The sequence below is a fragment of the Rhinolophus ferrumequinum genome, chromosome 8, assembly GCF_004115265.2.
Source record: "Rhinolophus ferrumequinum isolate MPI-CBG mRhiFer1 chromosome 8, mRhiFer1_v1.p, whole genome shotgun sequence".
Classification (NCBI taxonomy): domain Eukaryota; kingdom Metazoa; phylum Chordata; class Mammalia; order Chiroptera; family Rhinolophidae; genus Rhinolophus; species Rhinolophus ferrumequinum.
The window spans coordinates 22,500,473-22,526,112 of NC_046291.1; positions in this window are offsets into that span (position 1 = coordinate 22,500,473).

Consider the following 25,640-nt stretch of genomic DNA (forward strand, 5'->3'; position numbering starts at 1 on the left):
AAATTAACCACAAACTATAATGTAACAAAATAAAATGCAGGATGTGAAAATGTAGGATGGATTTTGCATAGTGAAAACATAAGTTTGCCATTTAAAATTGTTATTCGTTAGGTTTAACTGAAAGTAGGCACATACAGAGAGCTGGTTCCACTTCTGAAAACTTGCTTTAAAGCATTATAATTAATTTGTTCTTCATTCTCTTATTCCTTTATCATACTTCAAATGTATTAAGTGTAAAGAGAATTTTTTTTTAAATCTGTTTTGCAAACACCACCCTGTATAGTTTACAGGCAAATATGTTACTTATGACGTTAAGTAAGAGGTCTTCATAATGAACTAAGGGAAATGTAAGTGCTCTATTACCTTATGCAGAGACAAATGAATGGTGCCATTTAGTAAACAAACAAAATACATTTAACCTGTGACACGTTCTTTCTTTTTCCATGACACCTCCCATTTCCAAAGACAAAACCGAGGAATTAGTTAACAATATTCTGATAAATAAATGCTAAATAAACCAAGCATTTCAAACTGCTGTATCGCCATTATTTTGGACTCCAGTTATTAGTCTGATGCTTTTTAATAGGGTCAATGATAAACCCATGAGTATAAGCTGCTAGTTGTTAAAAACGCCAAATAAATCCCTTTCATTACATGCTATGGATAGACAATTCTGCTGTGCCTCTCTTTGTATATATGGATTTTGAAAGACAGCCTTGTATCCACATAGACACATGAAGGCGGACTTATGTTTCCTGATTGTCATTTGCTTAAGAACGAATAGCATATAGAAGTAGATTGGGTATGATTTTAAAATAACAGTGTCAGTGGAGACCTCAATATTACTGATATTGCAATGGGGCCAGCTTTTATACTTCTGGGTAACATTAATATAATTTTTCTGATCCCAGAGATGCTTTTGAAAGATGAGTTCTCTCTACAGTTGCGAATATGAAGCTGTTGTAGGCACCGTATTGGGTCAGAAAAACCTTGTGTTTGTGTGGATAAATGGCTTTTAACACCATGGCTGCTTTGTTCTTTTCATTAAAAGAAAATTCTCCATGAAATAGTAGAAATTTTAGATGCTGTATTGAAGTCCCCATAATTTTGGAGAGGTGCAAAAAAATGTAGGATGTGTCACTTTTGTAGACCCCTGCCTCAACTCTTCCCAGCCAGGTGATACTTTGGGCATAAGAAAATGCTTTTCTAATCACAAGCTGGAAAGACTTAAGCCGCAATTTCATGGGGGTATTCATGTGCATCCCCTGGAAAATACTCTTTGACAGTCGGTTTTACAAGTAAGTGATTATCTTGTTAGGAATCACAGAAAAAATTTATTTCTCTCCAGACCTTAGAGGATAATACCACCCTTATTTCTTTTCCTATTGGCACACCTGCCTCCATTCTCTTCACTTTTCTACCACTCTAGCTCAGAGTGGTCCTCTGGATGCTGTACCTCTCTTAAGCCATAGTGGATCTCTGAGGTCCCACACCCTGCTTTGTGAAATAATGACTTAACCTCTGCCCTCAAATGCTTGACTTTTCCATAAAAGATTCTAGCAATTTGGACATTATTTGAATTACTTCTCAAATAAATTACTGCACAGACTATACTTTATGATATTAAAATGATGTTTTTCCATGAAGGTCAATTCCTTTACTATGTTCTTCTCTGTAAGAATTGCGAGTCAGCCTGCAATGAATCTTGAAACTCATATATGTGCACATGCCCTTGGTATGTCTTAGATTGAATGTTTTCATAAAAACCTGACATATAACTAAGAATTTAGTTTTTCCAGCCAATTAACTTATTTATTTATCTTATTTTATTTCTGATCACAAATATTTTATAGCTGCTGTATTTTTTTTTTCACAAATGAAGAGTCTTACTATCATGAAGGTAAAGGCTACCCAGCTTTGAGAACCAGCTGTAATCCTTTATTGGTTCATTCATCCATCAAAGAAATATATAATAAGTGCAGTTTTGCTGTAATGAAAATCCATGTTGTCTAATAATAGGGTGCCATTCTTTCTCTATTTTGCTCTCCAAGGACGTTTTTCTTTCAATGCTCAAATGAGTTTTACCCATATCATGAGAAGTGGTTATATTTGTACAAATATACAAATATAAGAAAACAAACTTTCATACCTGTAGGCAATAGTTTAACGTGTCCAAACCACTTTGCCTTTACTGCTATTTTTATTCCTGATGTGTAGATGTTTCTCCCAGGCCTGTAGCCCTTTTGAAGGAAGGCAAATCGTACCTCCTCTATATTGGCATAACCTGCTTTTCGAGGATCATTTCCAGATTTTTTTAGTTCATGAAGGGTTGTACTTTTTCCCTAATGTGAAAGTCACTTTCCTGTATATTTCTGGATATCTCAGGGGCTGGGAGGGGGAGTGAGGGAACTACACCATAGCACTCCAAGAACCCTTTTGGGATTACTCCAGTACTCAACTACGAAAGTTATTTTCTAAATGTTAGATACGTACGCTGTTCTTTTAAAGTAAGGTACTTTGAAATATGTAGCATAAATTGGTACTGCTGTTAAATGGGTCGATTATTAAGCTGAGCAGCTGTGTGAAGGCAGCTAACTTTGAATGCACCCTCACTGGCTGGTGTGTCTACATCTCATGTTCTAAGCACCAGGAACTCACATTGCTGCATGTCAAAACTGCATTTTCTCATGCTATGACTAGTCCTTGATCTTTCTTGAGCACCACTGTAACAAGATGAAATGAAAATGAGACCAATCTGCAAGACATTTCATAGCACAAATAATAATAATAATAATTAATACTAATAAAATAATAATAATAATAATGTCATGTTAAATCTTCTCTCAAACTTTCATCTCACACACGCATCAAAAGAGTTGACTAAGATCAGTTCAAGTGATAAAGGGAGACACTCTACTGAAAAGATAGAGGCTTACGGTATTTTATACATTTGTATTCATTTCCGTATGTTCTTACTTTGTAAACAGAAAACAAGCCCTCTCTCTTGTGAAGTATCTTCAAAGGACAGGGGTGCAAAGCCCTTACCAACATAGTTGGTAAGCTACAAATGTTTCATTTAAATCCCAGTGTTCAAAGTTAGCTGCCTTTTGAAACAAACAAAAAATACTACTGTATGTTTGAAAATGTGAATAGTATTTTTATAGCTTGTTAAAGACATGGCTAGTTGCATTTGTAAATAAGAATAATGTTGCTTTGATTTTCTTTGGTGGACATCTTTATTTGGAACATAATTGTCTTTAGAGTTGATTTGTATATAAGTAATTGGCTTGTGATTGTTTCTTTTTGGTTGGAAGTTATCATTTGACATTACTTGTGATTCTGTGTTTAGCACTATTGTGACGTGTTCAACCTCTGCACTCGCTTACACAATAGGATATGCCAATTGTGTGTTGTGTAATGTTATTTTGATTTTTTTTTTCTATTTTATCTATGAAGGATTATGCACTTAACACATACTAACTTTTTTAATGTTAGGTATATTTTTTTGTATAATTTCCCTTATTCATTTTTCTCCTTCAGCCCTTCACCCCATTCTCCTTTCCTTCCCCCAGTTTCTGTTGTGATTTGAAAATGAGGGACAAACAATATTTTAAATTTCTGTAATTAAGCTTTTCAGTTAGTTCTCAAGGATCCTCTCTTGGCTCTTGGGAAAGAATTGTACCTGTACAAGGCAATTATAGAATGCGACCTGCTTTGCCTCATTCCGTACTGATCATCCTAGCTGAACAATTTGAAAACTGTTCTGCTTTTTTGTTACATGAATCTGTCAGAAATATATTTTTAATTTAATATAAATGAAATTCAATAAAATATGAAACAAATATTCTCTTGTGTCAGAAATTTGTTCTAAGAAAAACCAATTGGGGGAAATAAATATTTGTTCTAGATTTAATAATCTAAAAATGTGAAATGAGCTTACTTTTACCCATATTTACAAATCTCAGTACTTAATTATTCTTAGGGACTCTTTTGTTGTTTGAAATATGATATATTCCACATGTATTTTTTTTTTGGTTTTATTTTACCATCTAGCACATATGCTTATTCATGTGTACAGACTTACTCATCTGTGCAAATTATGCTTAATTAATGGTGATTGGTTTGTTTCTTTGGAAATTAAAAAAAAAACAGAAAAGAAAAAGAAAAATATTTGGTAGATTATATCCAAAAACCATTAATATTTTTTAGCAATTTTTTTTCTTCACCTCAATCTCTCATACTATCCAGGAGCAACTCATTTGTGATGGAGAATCAGGTTACTTTTATTTTAAAAAGATAAGTGCAACATACTCACAAGTAAAAAGATTTTTAAAAATAATTATCTGGAAAGCCTACTCTTTGTGTTTCTCTCATAAATCTATTTTGTAAAGGCACCACTTGTACCCTACATATAACAGAGACTACGGCATATACCTATGCTTTTCTCTAACAACGTTATATATAATGTTAATAGAAGTGAAACCTCACATGAAATTCAAAATAAATTTGATAAATTTTCTAGGGTTCATTACATGCTAAATGGCCACAAGAAACAAATTCTGAAATATAGTATAGAATCTGATCCTGAACCAATTATCAAACTTCAATTAAAATGATGATGGTAAGAGGGAAAAAAAATACGGAGAAGCTGAGAGGTAAGTGTGTAATAGAACAGAAAATTGAAAGTTAAAATGAATGTCAAAATTAGATTTTAGCTATTCTCTTCTGCTTTGTACGCTAAGATTCCTGAATTCACAATTGCTTAACTTTTTAAGCCCTGTGGATATATATATCTATATATATATATATATATAGATATATATATATATATATATATATAGAGAGAGAGAGAGAGAGAGAGAGAGAGAGAGAGAGAGAGAATATATGAATATATATATATAGCAGATTTTCATACAGAATTTCTATTTTCAAGTGATTTCATGACAAGCCACAAGATCTTTATCATACTACAAGTTACACTCATAAAATTGTAAACTGAGCAGGTGCATAGTTAGCTAATTGTATTCCCCTCCACAGTATTATCAAGCTGCATGATAAACCATGGAGAGCAAAGCCACTAGACAACCATCATAGGATTAGAAACAGAAGACTGTCACCTAGATAGCAATTTTAAAGCTATAAACAGAACAATTCAGCACAAGATAGCAATCAGGAGACTGTAAACCAAATGGTACACATGAGACACGTGAATATTGAAGTACCTGCTCTTGCAAGTTACCCATAGATATTTTAAAAGAAAAATACCCATCATGTAATTCTGTTTCTATTTACTCACATTTCCAAGATAACTAGAGTATTCTATGAAATAACATAGTCCAAGTTTTCTGCCTCCTTTAAACATAAAATAAAATAAAGACCCCAAACTTTCAAGACATAGTCTATTGGCTGCCAACTGGTTCCTAATGCAAGAAGCATATGCATATCATACATTATCTTGATTATAAAATATATTTACTTTTTAAAGATTTTTATAAAAAATATAGCTAACATACATTATATTAGTTGTAGGTGTACACCATAGTTATTCACCATTTACATACCTAAAGAAGTGATCACCATGGTAACTCCAGCAACCATCTGACACCATACCACACTATCGAGATATTATTGACTATATGCCCTATGCTGTACGTTTTATCCCCATGACTTGTTTGTTTTATACCTGGAAATTTGGACCCCCTATTCCCATTCACCTTTACCCCTTTTTTCAATTTTTCAGTTACATTTGACATTCAGTATTATTTTATATTAATTTCAGGTGTACAACATAGTGGTTAGACATTTATATAATTTAAGAAGATACCCCCTGACTAGTCTAGTACCTACCTGGCACTATACATAGTTATTACCATATCATTGACTATATTCCCTATTTACTTTACATCCCCATGACTACTTTGTAACTACCAATTTGTACTTTTTAATTGCTTCACCTTTTTCACCCTGCCCCTAACCCTCTCCCATCTATCACCCCAACAAATCTAATAACCCATATGACACCCTACATCGTTATTACAATATTATTGACGATGTTCCTTATGCTATACCCTACATGCCCACTAACTACTTTGTAATGACCAATTTGTACTTCATAATCCCTTAATCTTTTTTCACCCCACTCCCAACCCCCCTCCCATCTGACAGCCATTAAAATATTTTCTGTATCTCTTAGTTTGTGTCTATTTTATTTGTTAATGTTGTTCATAGATTCCACATATAAGCAAAATCACATTACATGTGCCTTTCTTTGTCTGACATTTTCCATTCAGCACAGCATATTCCAGGTCCATCCACACTCTGCAGATGGCAAGAACCCTTTCTCTTCCATGACCAAGCAATATCCCATTGTATATACTTACCATCTCTTCTTTATATTCATTCATCAATAGAAACCCAGGCTGCCTCCACTTCTTGGCCTTTGTAAACAATGCTGCAATGAACACATGAATGCACATGTCCCATTGAGACAGCATCTTGTTTTGTTTTGTTTTACAGATAAATACCCTTAAGTGGGATGACAAGGTCCTTCATTGTCTCTTTTTATAGCTCTTGTTTGAAAGTCTCTTTTGTCTAGTATAAGTATTGCTACCCACCTTTTTTTTCTTTCTTTTTTTCATTTCCATTTTCATGAAATATCTTATTCCATTCCTTTATTTTCTGTCGTGTGTGTATTTCAATCTGAAGTGAGTCTCTTGTATAGCATATTAAGTGTTTTGTTTTTTTATCCATTCAACCCTCCTATGTCTTTTGATTGGAGCATTTAATCCATTTACATTGAAAGCAATTGTTAATAGATATGTAGCTATTGCCATTTTATTATTTTTGTTGTTGTTGTTCTGTATAAAAGAAGTCCCTCTGACATTCCTTGTAATACCGGTTTAGTGGTGATGAATTCCTTTAGCTTTTTCTTGTCTGGGAAGCTCTATCTCTCCTTCGATTTTAAATGATAACCTTGCTGGGTAGAGTAGTCCTAGTTGTAGGTCCTTGTTTTTCATTATGTTGAATATTTCCTGCCAATCCCTTTGGTCTGCAAAGTTTCTGTTGAGAAATCAGCTGACCATGTGATGGGAACTGCCTTACAAGTTACTAGTTGCCTTTCTTTTGCTCCTTTTAGGATTCTCTCTTTGTCTTCAACATTTGCAGAGAAAGTACCCCACAGGTGGGCAAGTTGGGTGGGGTAGGTTCCCAATGAGTAGGCAGCTTGGAGCAGCAGAGCTCATTGGGCCAATCAGATTCGTATTTGGCTGGAGGGGGTGGGTTCAACATAGGAAAGATGGCGCCTGCCTGCTGCCTGTACAGAAGGAGGCCCTCTCACAGGGAAAATGCGACTGTCCTCCAGTCTTCACTCCGAAGGCACACACCTCAGTCTGTCCCCCATATGTCTCTAAGGCTCCCTGAGTCACTGTCCCTCCGCTGGACCCCAAGGTGAGTGTCTGGAAGTGAGTGAGTTTGTGTATGGGTCATTTAAGATGATGTCTGGGTTTCCCCGCGGCCTTCCTAACTACCTGAACAGTCAGAATCCCCACTGTTTTTTATAGCCAGTTGTTGTGGGACTCCTCTTCTCAGCACCTGTACTCCAGGCTAGGGAGCCTGGTGTCGGGGGCTGGGGTCCCTTGCTCCGGGGGCAATGAATGCAGCTGATATGTCTGTCCTGATTCTCAACAGCTACACACAGGTGTGGAGCTCATTCTGTGTCTCTGCAACTCCTATCAGTCTTGACGTGGCTTCTTTATATTTTCAGTTGTTGGACTTCTGTTTGACTAGACTTCAGATGGTTTTCCAGGTCGATTGTTCTATAATTTAGTTGTAATTTTGATGTGTTCGTGAGATGAGGCAAGCACAATGTTTTTCTACTCCACCATCTTGGATCTCTCCACAAGTTAAGTTTTGAGGGAATGAAAATTTATACACAAAATTTTGACTGAGTAGGTTCAGTGTCTTTATACCCACATTGTTCAAGGGTTAAGTCTATTTATCCAATAATATTAATAATGATGTAGCTGGTGTGGTTTTTCCTCAAACATTTAAACTTCAATGTGCAATAAATGTAATTTTATTTTTCTGTAACAAAACTTAGTGTCTTTCCCAGTTTATCCAGAAGTAAAAAACATAAACTGACCAATTAAGGAATTTTCCAAATTAATTCAAAATATATTTAGCCCATTTAAGGTTTTCCCAATCATTTCCTCTCAGGAGTAACATTAAATTCTGGAGGCCTACATTAAAAAACGTTTGCAAGATTCTTTAGCCATGATAAATTGCCCTGAAATATCATTGACTTATCATGTAAAAGCTTATGTCTGCTGTGGGTCTGATCACTTTCTACCAAATGATGCTTTAGGAGTCCAGACTAGCTTCATTTTGTGGCTCATCTATCTCAACATGTTACTTCTGTGATTACCATAACAGAGAAAAGAATGTAGGAGGATCAATCAGGGATTTTTCCCTGCCACAGCCCAGAAGGGACACATAGCTTCTGTTCACAGTAAATTGGTTAAAACTAGTCACTTGGTCCTGCCCAGTTTCAAGGGAGCTGTGGGAGCACACAGATATTGAATAAACATAATTGTTCTGACATATGGATGATATAGCACTATGCCATAGGAAAATGTCTAGTCCTTTGCCGATATCTGTGATGGTATCTATTAAAATATATACTATAGATATAATTGTTGGTAACGATCATTCTTTTATTGTTTCTTTCACTGAGATGTCTAAATTCCCATCTGGCATTCAGCCATTTGGTCAAATGCATAGCCCACTGTCATATTCCCTTTTGTGACCTTAGTCCTCAGGCTATACTGCAAATCCCTGGACCTTTCCATTCTAAAACATTAACATTGGCTTGCTCACACTACTATGAAACTAGCTACTACTACCTGAGGCTCCCCATGCTGATACATCTACCCTGTTACCCCCAATCTGAAGGCAAGTAAGATTCTGTGAAGTCCCTTCTCAATGTTTGACTGAGTGTTCGCATTTCTGTACTTGACCTAAGGGATGGTACAGAAGAAAATAATATTTCTATGAATAGAATCAGATTCTATTCATGTGTACCTATCAGAATCCGTAATTTTCCTCTTTATCTTAATTCTTCCTTCTCAGGTCTGAAGAGTTTTGTAGATTGGAAAGTGAGAATGGTGGGGAAGAATATTGTGAATTGTTTCTATCTAATCAATATTTTTCTAAATAAATTTAAAGGCCAAGATTTTTTTGTTTTCCTAGTTCTGTTCCCCATGGCACTATGGAGGTCTCCTATCTTGTGGCCTGAAGAAAAGTTCCTCATTTGGTACAAAATTGTGGGAGGGGGGAAGAAAACACAATTTATATGCCAGGTCATGTGCCAAGCACATCACATACATTATCCCCCTTAAGTTTTATAAATTATAAAGTAAAAGCTCTATTTTACAGTCATTGAGTTCTGATGATGGTGAGACATAATAAATTACCCCCACAGAAATGAAAGGCAGAATTCTTTATTACTTACAGCTCTGTCAGTAGTAAAAAAGCTGCCGTGCAGGACCACACATGGGGTTGCACTTGGAGAAAGGGTTATTGCAAGTTGGAACCAGAGGAGACAATTTATGAATGGCAAATCAGATAAAGTTAGGTAGGTTTACATAGGCTTCCTGTAGCTTTAGTATTTTGAATAATTCTGCTGACCTAAGGAAGAAGAGGCCATCCAAGGTGTTTGGCATCTGGGGCTTCTTGTAGTTAGTTGGGTCTGGGCCTTGTAACCCGTAAGTGTTGGGGCCCAATAAGGGAAGGTGTTGGAGTGTAGGCTTAGCAAAGCTCCTACAAGGAACATTGAATTTTTAGCCATGACCTCAAAACTGGGTCAGGACAACACATGCGGTCATGGTTCCTCCTTTTTAGTTAAGGTAATTGAAATGCAGAATTTTTAAGTTCCTTAACAAAAGTCACACAGCTAGGAGATCAAAGTCCACCTGGATCTTGGCTATTCTGCCTCTCTAAGTGGACCTGTTCTCTTCTACATTTTTTTTTTTTTTTGGTAGGGCTTCACTAGGCCTTCTTTTCAGTCTTCCGTTTGGATCTTTTCTCTCTTCTGTCTTGCACACTGTGTATTTTGCATAATCGCTAGGAGCTATCATATGTTGAGTTTCTGTGCATTTACCTCTCCAGGACCTGTCAGGCTTCATCTACTTTATCTTGGCTCATTCTGCTTTTCAAATTCCCAGTGCTTGATACCCACTTGTCTCCTGGAGTTTCCAGAGAAAAAAGAAGGGGCCTGGGGAGGAAGGAGAGGAACTGTACTTACATTACTTAGTACATTACTTAGAACTGTACTTACATTACTTTTTTTTTTTTAATTTTAACTTCACATTAATAATAAAATTATTGTGCTTATTGACATTACAATTCTGGTAAAACAGCATTTAGGTATCCGATAGGTTACATATAATGTGCTGTTTTGTAGGACAATTTTAAAAGCACTTTACTGTTAACAATAGGAACATAATCGCTTAACATTCTCCAAAAACGAGTGACCTCACTCATGCTATATACTAGATTTCTCCTTTCAGTAAATGGTAGGTCAAGTAGTGATTATCCTAAAGGCACTTAAGACTCCAAGAATCAGATGGGTTAACTTTATTGTGTGGAAAATATAAATTTTTGTTCCAGTGTTATCTAATTGTGTGAGATAACTAAAGATTGTATAGTTGAATATAATAAAAATATTTTATAATTTTTCCTTCATAATCAAAAGGACATTGCAGAACAGATTATAATATTGATCTAGACTGAATTGGCATTCTAACTAAATTTGGTAACAGTCCAGTCACTGTTGTTAAATAATAGGTAACAAAGTCCTAATCAGGTGCTCTGCTGTTTCCTGCACAGTAGATGCTCAGCTTCAGTTTTATGGTAAAGAAGAGAAAATATTAGAAGATAGGTCTGATAGTGTCAAACAGAAGAATAAGGTGGAGAGAATTTAAAGTTTCTTGGAATAAAGATGACAAACCTTCTGAAAATTTTGCAATCGGTTAAAATGAAATAGTTCCAAATGAACTGATACGTTAAAGATATTTTTTTTAAAACATGTTAGAGTATTTGCTTTTCTTTTTTATCATTTAGTCTCCTGAAAAAGAAATAAATTTGTTTTAAAATGATGATAAATCAAATTAGTAATTTTAATAATGAAATCTCATTATTATAATTTGATTCATAGATTTCAAATTGCAAGTGACCAATAAACAAAATTACTCTATGCACTCACCCACACCATTATCCCATTTCAAGAAACTCCCAGGAATCTAAATGCTTGGGAAAATTTGTCTATTTTCTCAACTATAGATATAGTCCTAGGAAGAGGGCATGGAAATGGCCTATGTGGAAAGAAGAAACATATATAAATGGTAGTTGTTGGTTTTTCAGTAGATAGGTCTATAACAATAGCTAAAATGTATGTTACCAATGGAGATTTATGTCTGAAGCATAGTATACAAAATTTCAAATCATCTCAGTGATGTTCAACAAATGCTGGATGATTTAAAAATTGCTTCCTGGGAGGAAAAGCAGAAGGAACAAAGTTAACATAGCCCGAGACACAGGTTTACACAGGTTGAGGAGGAATTAATAACTCTTCAAGTACAAGAAGCCATCAGATGGGTGACAGTGAGCATCAGTGACAACATCTCCTAAATAATTGCTTAAAATCAATTGACACCAAAGATCCAAAAGAACCAAAGCAACCGCTGGGAGCTTAGGCATTTTGGCTTTTTTCTGTTGGTGTCCTCTGCAGGTAGCATATTCACAGTCTTCTACCTGGGCCCCTCTCTGGCATTCTCTTTTTGTTTCAGGATAGAAATATGACCACTGTTTATACTACTTTGCAGTTCATAGTATTAATCTTTTGCTTTGTTTAGGTGTCTCAGTAAGATTCTCAGCTCTGAGTGGAGTGCAACTCCTCTCAAGACAAAAAGAGGTGTCCATGGAACTAAGCATCTTAGATTCAGCTGCTCAGTAAGATTGTTAAATAGGTGAATACCAGACAAATATCAAATGTCATTTTGGAATTAAACAGAAATGGCAATATGGACTGGATGGCATGGGAGTTGTGGGTGGAATGGAGAGGTTATGCTTTGGAGGTCTGACTACACGCTGAAGTTTCCTGATTCACTAGAAGGACTCACAAGACTCAGTAACAGGATGTATTCACAGCTAAGGTTTATTATGGCAAAAGGAGTAAGAGCAACAGAAAAAAATGTTGGCTTTGGAAGGAGTCCAGAGAAGTCAGCCACAGGCTTCCAAGTCCTCCCCCTTTATTAATCATATAAGATGCACTTTTCTCTCTACTGGGAAATGTGGAGATGGCATGCAAAGTGTCTCTGCCCAGGGAAGCTTGCTCAAGTGTCAGGATCCAAAGGTTTTTTTATGGAGGACTGATCATGTAGGTACATCCTGCTATGCAACAACCAACCACGGTAACTGAAAATCAGAATCCCAACAGCGAAACCAGGAACATCACCAATCTTCATATTGGCAAAAATCAATCGTGACAAGTCCTGACAAGCTGGTACAGCATGCCCCATTGCTCCACAGGTACATAACAACGACATCAATTAGTAACATAAAAAGCAGTCTGAGGGACACATTCCCAGAGGTTAGCCAAGGGTCAATCACGCTTCCAGGCTCCCCTGGAAACATGCAAGCGTTGAACAACCAGACCTGATATACCAACTCTGTGTTGACATGTTTGGGGGTCGAATGGGAATGCAACCCAGTGATTGCAATCCCTGCTCACCCCTCTCCCACCCCATTCCAAAGTTTGAGGGAGAGGGTGGTGAGCATTATCCTTCGATGCTCTATGATAGGGGTGTCCAAACTTTTATCAACGTTTTTCACGAAGGGCCACATTCGGTAAAATACACAAACAGCCGGGCCACTCACTCAAGGTGAAACATGTATTGCCTCACATGATTTATTTAAGGAAACTAAATATATTTTTTGGAAATTGCTGCGGGCCAATAAAAAATGGATCGCGGGCCGCAGTTGGCCCGCGGGCCGCAGTTTGGACACCCCTGCTCTATGACATAGCAGGTGCGACATCTCAGACATTTTTCTGGTGCTGCCTCGGGACACTAAACTAGAGAAAGCTGCTATGAGGAGCTGCTTTGTCTGAAGTTCTCAAACCAGGAGAAGCCAGCCATGTTGTTCTCTCCAGGCACGATGAGAATGTCTCAGAAAGTCAGCTGGCATAGCACAAACTTAATACTTTAACTATTTTGGGTAAGTTGTTTAAATTACTCTAGTTTTTACTTTACAAATCATACATATTTTTATTGGAGAAAATGAGAAAATAAAGAAACGGAACAAAAAATTTAAAATAATCATATGATATTATTTCACATACATATCCTTAATTTTTCACAGAACATTTTGTAAATATGACATTTGCTATATATATCTTATTAATATTATCCCCCTTAAAATATATCACAATTGTTATCCAGATCCATAAACATTCTTTTAAAAGTTTGTTCATAATAGTTGCATATTCTTCTGTTGTCTGGAAGTATATTTTTAACCAAGTTCTTTATTGACGACATCTATAATATGTTGCTCTGGCTTTCATGTACATCAGATATGATATTCTTAGGACAAATTCCTAGAAGTAGAATTTTGGAGTCAATCAATGTGCACATTTTTCAACGGATTATGGAAGAATGTTTTAATTTTCTGTGATTTGCATGTGTGGCTTTAGGGGATTTTTGTGGACAAACTTATAGTCATTTAAGACAAAAACCCACAGGGGACCACTGTTGCCAGTTCAGGTCTCAGCATTCTGTGTGCAAGTGTCACTAAGGATGTTGACTTGGAGCTCAGAGTCAACAGAGACAATGTTTTGACATAAGATGGGACCTGGAGGATTTCTCTATTGAAGGAAACTTCCTCATCCTCACTGGCAACATTTTACCCTAGTGACACTAATTTTTATTTTCTTCCCATATCAGAGAAATGAACAAAGAGATGGATTACTAGGCAAAAGAAAATCGATCTGACATCAGAGGCCAAGATGTTGTTCCAGATAAAATCATCTTTGACACAGAAGCCCATTGAGCAGGGACATAGATTCTGAAGCCATAGAAATATCTTTTCCTAATTTGAATGAATCCATCCTCAATTACATTAGTTTTGTGTTTGAACCTTGTGGTTTCCCCCTTGGGAGATTAGAAACACACTCCTTCAGGATTCTCTTGATAGCTCTTAAGTAAGCCAGCTGGCATTGGTGCTACTTTGTGCAGGAATCCATTCTTTTCTTTCTTTCTTTTTTTCCCCACTAAGGATACCATTGATGCTACAGCAAATCAGAAAAGATAACAGATTATACTTAATTTTCTATTTTAAATAGCATGGGGATTTAATAGCTGCACTTTAAAGACAAGGTCCTTACATTTATTTACACATTTTTAAAATAAGACTATACATATTATGCAATTATCTTTAATTTTTTTCTAACAGTCTTAGTAGCTTAGAGCTTTTAGAGAAGTAACATCAGTTTTTCTCAACAAAATATAAAGCTCATATGAAAAATTAAATTATATTTGAAACACCACTGACACCCTACCATCCATTTGAGAAGAGTTGGACTTACCAGCCTTTCAAGCTATCTCTAAGACTGCCTCCATTCTATCACTTACCTTTTCCCAGCAGGATTCCCTGTTACTGTTTTTTGTATTTATTTTCTCATGTTGATAACCATGCTTAGCCTGCAATAAAAGAAGCACCAGTTGAAAATTTTAACATGAGAGACTTCCAAATGATCTTAATAATTTTGGCATTTCACTATAGTCTGTACCAAAAGGACTTCAAAACAAAACCCAAGTAAAAGCAAGACACTAGAGGATAGGGGAGCTACTACTTAAACTTTACCAGGGCCTGTTTCCAAGAGGACAAAAAGGAAATCTGTTGTTTATAATAATTATTTTTAAGAAATTAAAAATCCTTCTTTCTAATTATTGAGTAGGCATTATTCATTTTTAGCATAGAATTGAGGAATAATCATTTTATTACGTAAGAGGGTAAATGCTTGTAAAACAGTACGTGACCGATTGATGTCCTAGAAAAGCACCTCTAATTGCCTGATTACCAAAATATGCAGTTACCAAGATAGGAACAGCACAATAGCTCTTAAGCCTGATATAACCCCCTAATTCCCTGGCCAAATTAGAGAAAACTACAGCTTTTAACTGCAAAGTTGTTTAGCAAGTGAAGGTGGAGGTTGCTTTGTGTTTTAGCTAAGTGTATTAGATCACTGTGAATTTCCATTTGTGTTTCTCCTGGGGCATTAGCTGCATAGATAAAAACCTTCCGAGCCAAACTCCCTTTCATTTTAATGCTATGAGTTTTGGCAAGTCGAATGCCCTAAGTCTAAATGCTTGAACACCTCAAATCAAACTCTCGATAAATGTGTAATCTGGACGCAGGTGAGCATTTTATATTTAGTGCGAAAAAGTAAAGGTCATTTAGTTCTTCAAGGCGTATTTTTAAATATTCCAATTTCCCTAGATGCCAACTGTTTGTTTCTTGAACGACTTCAATATTTTAGATCCACTAGCCTGGAAAGGTCATTTTCTAGAAATTTAATTCTCTTATCTGGAAATGTCCATGTTTCTCATTGTTTACTTGGAATATAAGATTATGTTAACTTGCGTGTAACATGCCAGAAATAGATGTGTGTGCTAATTTACACAAAGTTTAAAGCCCAGAGCTGTATGTTGGAGGAAATGTATGCCTGCTTTCCATGCCTTTCAAGTTCTCTCCAGTCAAACACCGGTTTTCAAACTATCTTTAGTCATTGAACATTGAAATGTTAAGTTGATACACAAGACAAAGCCTTCATTAATTTCATATCCCAATATTGTTTGTATGCCCATGCACAAAAGAATACCCAATCAGCACAAGAGTTCACTTATTAAAATATTTACACTCTTTTTTAAAATGTGTTTTAAGAAATGGGATGAAATGGGATTCACCATTATTAAAAATACATTTCTGTAGTTTGTAAAATGTGTATTTGCAAAGCAGTTGATAAAAATAGTCTTTCAGATTATACATGAAGGGAGGTACAGACAACACGGATAACACTTAAGTATGGAGTGAATCAGATGTGGTTTCTTTCTCTCTTGTTCACCTGAGGCTGGTTTCTCCTTAAGTTTAGTGATTATTTTCTTGCAGGCCCATCTTATGAAGTTTCTTGGTTAGCCTCTGCCACCTCTTTTCCTTTTGCTCCCTCTTTCCCTTTAGTTTGTACATTTTTGTCTGCAGGTTTCTGTTTTCCTGCTGCCTTTTTGGCCCATCTCCCCTTGGGCTCTGACTTTACTGCCCCTTCAGCTGACTTGACTTTCCTCTTAGGCCCATTGGCAGTGATTGTTGAAGGGCACAACATGGCTGAAGGGTTTGAGAATCTGGGCTGCCTGGGGCATTGCCACTGCCCCTGGTTTTTATGGTAGTACCATTTTTGGCTTCACATTTCCAGATATAAAATTTCTTTGGAATCAGGCAGTCATTAACATTGAGTCTTTTCAGTTGGTAGGAAATACAGATTCCCTGTAATCCATACTAGGATCTGCAACTTTGAAGTATGATTCATCTCAAGATGATCTTGGCCTATTGAATTATTTTATCTTTCAAATAATAATAATGTTATTTGGGTGGAGGATTATTTTTCTAGAAAAATTCTTAAATATGATTTTTTAAGTTAATTTCTGATCTACTTGTCTGCCTGGAGGCCTATGGAGAATCACAGTCTAAAACATGCTATAAATCCTAAGTCACTCCCATCCATTCCTCCTTTCCCTTCCTATTTCGGTCATTTTCCATAACTCTGACCTGCAGAGTTGCCCTATAGTGATACAATCTCAAAGTTCTTTCCCTGATTTTGATGTAGAAGAGTAAAAAGTTTTGGTTCTAATCCCTGTGTGATTTTGGTTTTAGTCTCTGTGTGATATTTAGCAATCATTTTACCCTGTTGAACCTCCATTTCCTCACGAAGGGCAACAGAATATGCACCCCAAAATATGATTGTAAGAGTTCAGGACATGCCATCCCAAAATATGCTACTTCATTATATTGATTATTTGAGATGCAGGCACTCGAAAACACAAATTCAGGGAGACAGTTTCTCTGAACATCCCTTATCTTCCAAAATACAGATCCTGAAAAACAAACTCAGTTTTTATAAATTCATCAACCTCATCACGAGAGAGAAGTCCTAGTCCAATGCCGTCTTCTTCACTAGGTCTTACTTGGTCACTTTCTTGATTATCCAAATAGCACATCCAATTTCCTTATATTGAACTCTTATGAAGTCATAGGATTAATTTGAGATTACTTACATGGCTAGTTCCCTGCTTTCACTTTTTGTGTGAGCCTCTAATCTCTACGTTTAATTTTAAACTCCTTGGGGGTAGTTACCCATTAAACCCTTATTTTTTATTCTAACTGTTTTGTTTAGAGCAGCAGTTCTCATACTTCAGAAGCATCAGAATCATCTGGAGGGTAAATATACCTAATTTGCCAGAGAAGATACTAAGTGTTAAGGTAGTAAGTGTTAAATGCATTTTTATAAGGCACTAACAAGTCAATGGTGATGTTGGGATTTTAACCCAAGTTTCTTTGACTTCAAGGCTTATGTTCTTTTCACTATCCAATGGGGGAAAAATTCTTATGTTCTCAAGAATTTATTTTAAAAAGTAAAAATCTCTTTAAAGACCTTGCTTATTATGTTAGTTTGTGCCTGATTTCTCATAGGTCCTTAGAAGATGGTAATTTTCACAATCAAGCAGAATTATCAGTGACAAATGTCTTTCTAAATTCAAGGATGCTAAAATTATCCAGTCTAAGACTATCACATGATTTCCTGAATATGCCCACCGGTGCCTGACTTAGGAAGGGCAGACCTCAGCATTTACCCAGGCTGAGCCGAAGTGATCACATTTTAAAGCATGTGGATAGAAAACTGCCAAACGGATTCTTAGCCTTCATGCTGGGGAATATTTGCAGTATGTACAATGAGCATTCATTATTATTAATAACACCATGTAGCCAGACATTGGAATTCATGGCATTTATGGACTGACAGATTTCAAAGGAAGGATGAAACTACAAAGACTCTGATTTTTCTGCTCAGTACTAGCTGTTGCCTACAGAATAAAGTCTAAATTCAGTATGGGCTAACCAGTATCTAATTAGCTTTAGTTCCCATGATTCCTTCTCCTCCTCTGCTTTCTGTTCAACACCTGCGACAAATGCTCTTTCCTCTGGAACAATTTATTTAAATTGTTATCTCTTTGTACTATGATATACTTAAGACCAAGGACTATCTGTCCTGTTCATCTTTAAATTCTCAATATTTAACTCAATGCCTAATAATGAGGTTACTAACAAGTGGTTGTTAACAAGTCAATCAAGAGTCAATGTAATTTGTGACAAACAAAAAAGGAACTTCTAGTTTCTTCCCTTTATGTGAGGAATGCCACTTTGGATAGAAGGTCTGAAAAGGTTATAAACTACTTGCGTTGGAGGATAGGGTTATACTTTGGATGGCTGTGGGTCTCTACTAGAGAGAGGAAGGGAGTTAATTTATGATTCTTTCTAAAGTGGTCTTCCTTTACCTTGGGGAAGGGGAGTACACAGTGGAATTGCCTTTTTCTTGGAAAGACTGATATGCTTTGCAAAACCAGTAATGCTGGAGTACCGATTTCAAAAAAGAGGAAGCAGAATCTGGCTTCTCAGGGCTGCCTCTATTAATATGGTAATAGTTAATAATAATTTACTGAGCACTTAGTATATTTCAGACACTGAGATAAGTGGTTTATATGTATTGTCAGAGTTGATGCTCACAAAAATCTAATAAAATGTGTCCTATTAATACATCTTCTTTCCATATGAGATTTTACCCATTCTACAGAAGGATTATGCAAGATGCTGGAAGTCAAGACTTCTAATCAATTAATATTAAGATATAAGATAGGCCTTTTGTAGAGACAATTGTCTATAGCAGCCTCTCCTAACCCTAAGACATGCAGATCCACAAAGCCCTTATCCGCAATGCTAAAATCCCCAAATTTCCAAACCTCCAAAATTCTGAAAATCAAACACATTTTGTAAGTTTGTGGGAAATCAATTGTTGGGGAAACTTGACCTGAATGGATGACCGCCTGTTATTATAGAACTTTTTATCTTATTTGGTGTAAAAAGCCATGTATTTTGCCACAGAGGTACTATTTGATTTAAGAGTCGTTTGACTTGATCCTGCTGGGAGGTGCATAATATACAGTATATTTGCCCAGTATTATCTTCCTAAACTACCCAAAAGTATGATTTCCAGGACTCTGGTGGAAGTGTTTCAGATCAGGAATTGTACATTTTTTTCTTTGTGGATGGTACCTAGTGGATGTGACTAAATCTTTCTCTCCTTATCCTACAGACCATTCTCATTCTCTTTGTTCCTCCATGATATTCCACATATTCACTCTCTCTATCCATATGCAAAAAATTACCCCCCTTCAATATTCATGCATTCTAACCAAAATGCCCTCTACACATCCTTGTAACTTTTGGGTGATTCTCCCATTCTAGAACCGGTTCACAGAATTTTCTCTCCATTTCTGTCTGCCCTCATAGTTAACTAAACTTTATGTTTATGTAGGATACTCTATCAACAACACAGCCTTAATATTTTCATCTCAGCTTCTTAACCTCAAAATCTCACCTCTGTAAACCACATCCCAAAACTTAGCATCATCTGGAACTCTCACCAATCCGAAAATGTATGCTTCAATATTTCTCATCCAGCTCACAACCGTCTAGCTCTTTCCATTTTGATCAACAAATTTGTTATCTAATATCAACCTGCCTCACTAGATCTCAATACCATATTTTCTCTCAAGCTATCAATGCCTTCTCCTCATTTTATTCCCTGTCTATTCCAAAGTCTATTTTCCTAACATCTATCTTGACTACACTCTCAGCAGCCTTATTTCTACTCTTCCTGTTCACCTTCCCAGAATTTTCTGAACTTATTGTGCTCTCACTACCACTATCCACACACTAGCTATTTGGAATTACTTCCTGCTTCCCAGTGGTGCTTTGCTTCCTTTTGCTTCTCATAATCTAGGTAGTTTCTCTGCTTCGGGAGCGCCTCTCCTCTCGTTACTTTGTCTGTCAGGTACTGTTTAGGTGTCATTCTCTCTGGGAAACCTCTTCTAACCTCTCCCTGCTCCCAGCTCTCACCCTAGAAGATACTTCTACCATGCATTTTCTTAGTATCTAGAGTGCATCTTTATCATATGTTATTATCATTGTTTATTTTCTTGTCTGACTTCCTCAAGCATTTTTGGAATGGGGACTATGTCCTTTCTATGGTTGAATCCTCATCTTTAATACTTAAAAATGCACTAAATATAAATGAAAAGTGGGACTATTAGAAAACATTCTGTTAAAATAAGAACAATTGTGAAGTTGTGTGAAACTACATTTTACCTCTCAGCTAAATGAATCTGGTCAAGATAAGTTTAGTTTGAATGCAAATAATGTGGGTTTTGTACAATTCCACCTACCTAGGTCTCATCTAATTCTCAGCAAATGTTTATTTTTAAAAATGAATTTATGGCTTTATGTAGCCAAAGTAATCATGAGTAAGTCTGTAATTTATAGAATTTGAATATTGCAATTATGCTGGACATGGGTCTCTGAACCTCATCTCTCCATAACTCACTTTATATTCTATCTATCATGATCCTGAACCCTTGCCAGATTTGGCTTGACAAGAGTTGGCACCTGACTAGAATGCAGCCATCCAGAAGCTGGCCACCAGCCATAATGTCACCTGACATGGCAGCTCTGCCTAACAGGCCTGCTCTGTGTCACATAATGACAGGTATCTGGTCAGATGCTCTCCTGGGAATTTTGAGAACCATTCAGAGACTGAGTAAATGAGTCAGAGCAGAGAAGTGACTATGCTGAATCCACAGAATAATCACAGACCACTGGCTTAGGAGATACCACGTCATGTTACCAGTGTTCCTGGGGTTCCAGGGCTGTTGCTAGGGCCTGTACACTCAGGAGGCCTGGCTGTACAGCTGTGTGGCCTGCTCCCTGGGATTTCTCACCTTTCACGTTTCCTATAATTAAACCTCCTATCAACTGAGATAACCAAACATGGTTTTATTCCTTGTACTCTAAACAAGGCACCCAACAAATATCTGAATGCAAAATCCACTGGGTCAAGGACTTCATTCCTTTCATTTACAATCTACTTCCAGTGCCTGGATCAGTGCCTGACACATAGATGACTTAACTATTTGACTTAAATCTTTGCTAAATGAATAACTAACTAACACATGCATTTGTGAATTTTCTATAATTTGAGAAACTGAGTCCCATTAGGTTGAGCTCTGTTGTCTGACTGCCTATGTTTAACTTGGAAATCCTCCACTTACTAGACATATGACTTGACTCCTCTCCGGCATTTAGTTCTGTTTAGTTTAACAGGTAATATCAGAACGCTAATGTTATCTACCTCATAGGATTGTTTTAAAAATATGATGAGAAGATCCATGCAGAATTGAGCCTGGCGTATAGTAAAAACACAATAAATATTCGTTATTATAATAATATTATTGTTCAATGCTAGTTTTTCTTCAGGTATAATTACCCTGGATAAAATAATCATTTTAAAGATAGAGAACACAAGTTCACAATGTAAAAGGAAGAATAAAGGCCAGAAGTCAGTAATCCCAGGTTCTAATCCTTCTTCTGTCACTAGTTTTATGACTTTAGATAGATTCATTAAATTTTGACTCAGAGTTCATATATTAAATAGGAAAGATGGAGAGGGAGTCAGAGTTAGATACTCTCAAAGGTCACTTTCATCTTTAAAATTCCATAATTTTACATGAAAAGGGCAGATTGGATATAACTCATATTGTTACTTATTAACACCTATAATTAAAATGTTGTTTAGGGAATGATGATTGATTCAGGTATGGTTTTGAGATTTGCTTTATTCAGGCACACAGACTAAGAACTATTTGTATTATAAAATTAATTCAATTACCATGTAATAACTAAATTAGTCCCATGCTCAGTGCTATGTTCATGGGGGGGGGTGTTAATAAATATTAATTGAATGACTGGTGTGATGTCTTAAGTAGATTTGATTGACCAATTAATAACAATTAAATATGCTAAAGCAATCACATCATATGTAGCTTAGTTTTGACGAGAAAGAAAAAGAATGTTTACCAATTCAATTGATTTCCTTTTTATTATTACACTTGTATAATGTATTTAAGACATCTCAGAATTCAGGTGGCAAGAATGAATACTTTTTGTAATGTCAATCTAATTTTGACAAGTGCTGACTATGGTGGTCAGGAAGACAAATGACACCAACTTAGCCTGTCCCTTCTTGGATGAATAGACAGGTCTCAGGGACTTAGGCCCTGGGGAGACCCCCTTTGGCTGGTAATCAACAGCACACACCTTGTCAACAAGTCATTTATTAGTCCAGTTCACATATCATGCCCTCAGGTCCCTGAATCTGCAACTTTTGCACATAGTTGGGGAAGAGAGCTCTTTGAAAAGCTGGAGAATCAGGAAGCCATTTCTCTCTGACTTCTTTCCACTTCTCAGTATGATGCTAAAATCAAATGTCAGTCTTCTGCTTCACAACCCACAGATGTCTGGCGCCTTGCAAGTCTCCAGGAACCCAGTAGAATTAATTTGAATGATTCCCTCAGAGGCACTAGCTCTTCAGATGCTTCTGAAGATAATTTCACATAATCCTTTCAGTGAGTTTAGGTATTGAAAAAACAAACAAACAAACAAAAACAGGAAGTGAAATTGAAGGCTACTTCTACTTTTCACCCTACCACAGCCCATCCCTGAGGCAAGGGCATATCTAGCCTCCTATCTGCCTAAATAGGAGAAGGAAAATACTGGGAGACAAACCAAATAAACATCTCAAAAAATGATTCTACCAAAGTGGGTATATATATCCACTGTGTTGCCTCCTCTGAAAGCCATGGTAACATTTGCTCAAGGCTTTCCTCAAAACTGTATTTCCTGACTTTATCTTTTCAGAATTTTGGCTGAGAACTTTGAAAATGCCTTGAGGCTCTTAGTCTAAATTTATCCAGTCATTGTAATGTATTGATACTACAGCCAGTTCTTTAATTGCTATACTACTTTATCAAGCACTTATATACCAAGTAATTGGTCACTATGTCTTCCTTGTACTACATGGACTAAAAGCATTACTAATAGTACTACTAATACTATTTGCAATAAGATAAAAATATAATCAAAAGGCGTTAAATGACAGCACAATCTCAAAATTATTAAGGTGCAGAAACAGGAATGGGGGTTTCAGATTCTGATTTCAATACCCTCTATTTCTGCTACTCATTTTGCCACAAGAGGCCATTGGCTCACTTGCAAGAGAAATTGAACAAGTAAATTGTCAGGACAAGAGCAATAAAATTTTACTTGACTGGAGCTAAAGAGGAAATACCATTTCTTAGACACTGAGACACAAAGGTTACAAGAATCAAACAATGATGATCAGCTGATAAATTAGGATGTAAAATTCCTCTTCCATATACCCTTCTTTATCATCTTCACACTCCCCACAGGAATTAGCTTGGGATAAGCCATTACTTTTAACAATTTGAAAGTTTGACTTGTGAAAGAAAAGCATAGGAAAGCTCCATAAACAAGTAAGCTTGCCTTCAATTTAAAGCTTAAAGTGTAAGCACCAAAATCTTAAACTCATATCTCTGTGCCCCAGGTTAAAGTATTGTATACACATTTGTGGAATCTTGGTTCATACCCGAAGCCTCCCATAGGAAATAGATCATGTTTGTCTTATTTCTGTCAGAAAATTCTTGTCTGGCTTCTGAAAGAAACTAAAAGTTTTAAGATTCTAAGCGTTAAATGTACTTCCCAACCTAAAGCACATTTCCAAACCATTTAAGAAATCTGCAACTGCACCCTAATTTGTACAGCACTTTTGTTCCTCAAAAGAAAACACTTAATGTTTGAGTGGATTATATTCTGACAACAGGCTACATATTAGTTTAGGCCTACGGACCGAGTTTACTCTTTGGTTTCTCACCTCCAGCTTCCAGACCTACTGCCATAGTCCAGCCAGCCTAACTTGGAATCTCCATTACTTGGTGGTGGCAAATCCTGCTTTTTCCTGGATATCCTAGAGATCAATCTAATTAAGTTAAAATTATTAACTTAATTATTAAGTTAAAATTATTAAGTTAAAATTAAAATAAGTTACAATACACATATATACACACATAAGCATATATAATTATATATATATGTAATTATATATATATACACATATATATATAATTATATATATATATATAATTTTAACTTAATTATAATTTAGGTGACCCCTTTCAAGATTCGAGTGTCCAAGGTGGCAGAAAAATATATTCCAACGATAATTTCAATTTTGTTTTTTTCTGCTGTGGAAGAAATAGAAAGAATAAGAACTTTTTGTACTTTGTTCTCTATATTTTCTCTGCCTTTCCAGAAGGCAGTGCCTAGTTTTTTGTCTCAAGGACTTTTGTACACAACCACCTTCTTGGCATTTGTGAAAGTCTAAATAAATTGAAGTATTTCTGGTAAGGAGATAGCGGATCTCTTCCTTTGGTGGTGCAGTCAGAGCAAGAAAATGGGGAGAATATATGAGGCTAGGAAAAGAGCAGTGTTAGGAGACTCCATGTATCCTCCCAGGGGCTTAGGACAATGGCAAGATTCCTGAGAAGAGTGGATGTGCAAGGCACTGACGGAGGCAGGACTGTGGCTCCTGGTCCTGGGAATATTCCCCTTGTCCAATAGCAACAGAGCAATAGGAGAGCCACTGGATATCACAGAGCCATGTGTGTTTCAGTAATGAGCTCATGATGGTCATCTGTGCAGATTGAAACTGGAGTGGTCATTCATGAATGTTTTGTTCTGCATATGCCACTTAGGTCACCTGAAATCTCTCAGAAAGACTAAAGTAAAATTTAATTTCAGGGGAGCATGAAGCAGACATGGAGTCACATTTAGTTTGATTTAAAGAAATAAAGTACCACGACTATCTCACATGCCTACACATGTAGCTGCAAAGTCATATGCACTTTACTGTGTTACCACGTCCAAGTCTGGCAAGGGGCTCAATTTGCCATTTGCTCCAAAGTGTGTGCCTGACACCCCATCATCTGAATGCTTTGTTTATATAGCTGCTGAAGTGGGAACTGACATATCTTTATTACTTCCAGAGAGAAAACTTCACAGTACTTACATTAAAATATAATATTTTTCCTATACCATTTTCCTTTCTTTTCCATCTCTTTATAGGGCAGAGTAGAAGACTGGGAGGGTGGACAACAAAACAAGCCAAATCTCCTACTGTGGCTAGCAAATTAAATTATCATTCAGCAACCCTCATATTGGGGTTTTCCAATGTGCAATGCAGCTAACACTACTGCAATTATTCTAAATTCTAACTAATAGGTAAAATTATGTTTGAATGAATACTGTGGTAAACTCTTTTCCCTTTAACATTGAGGGGACAGCAAATG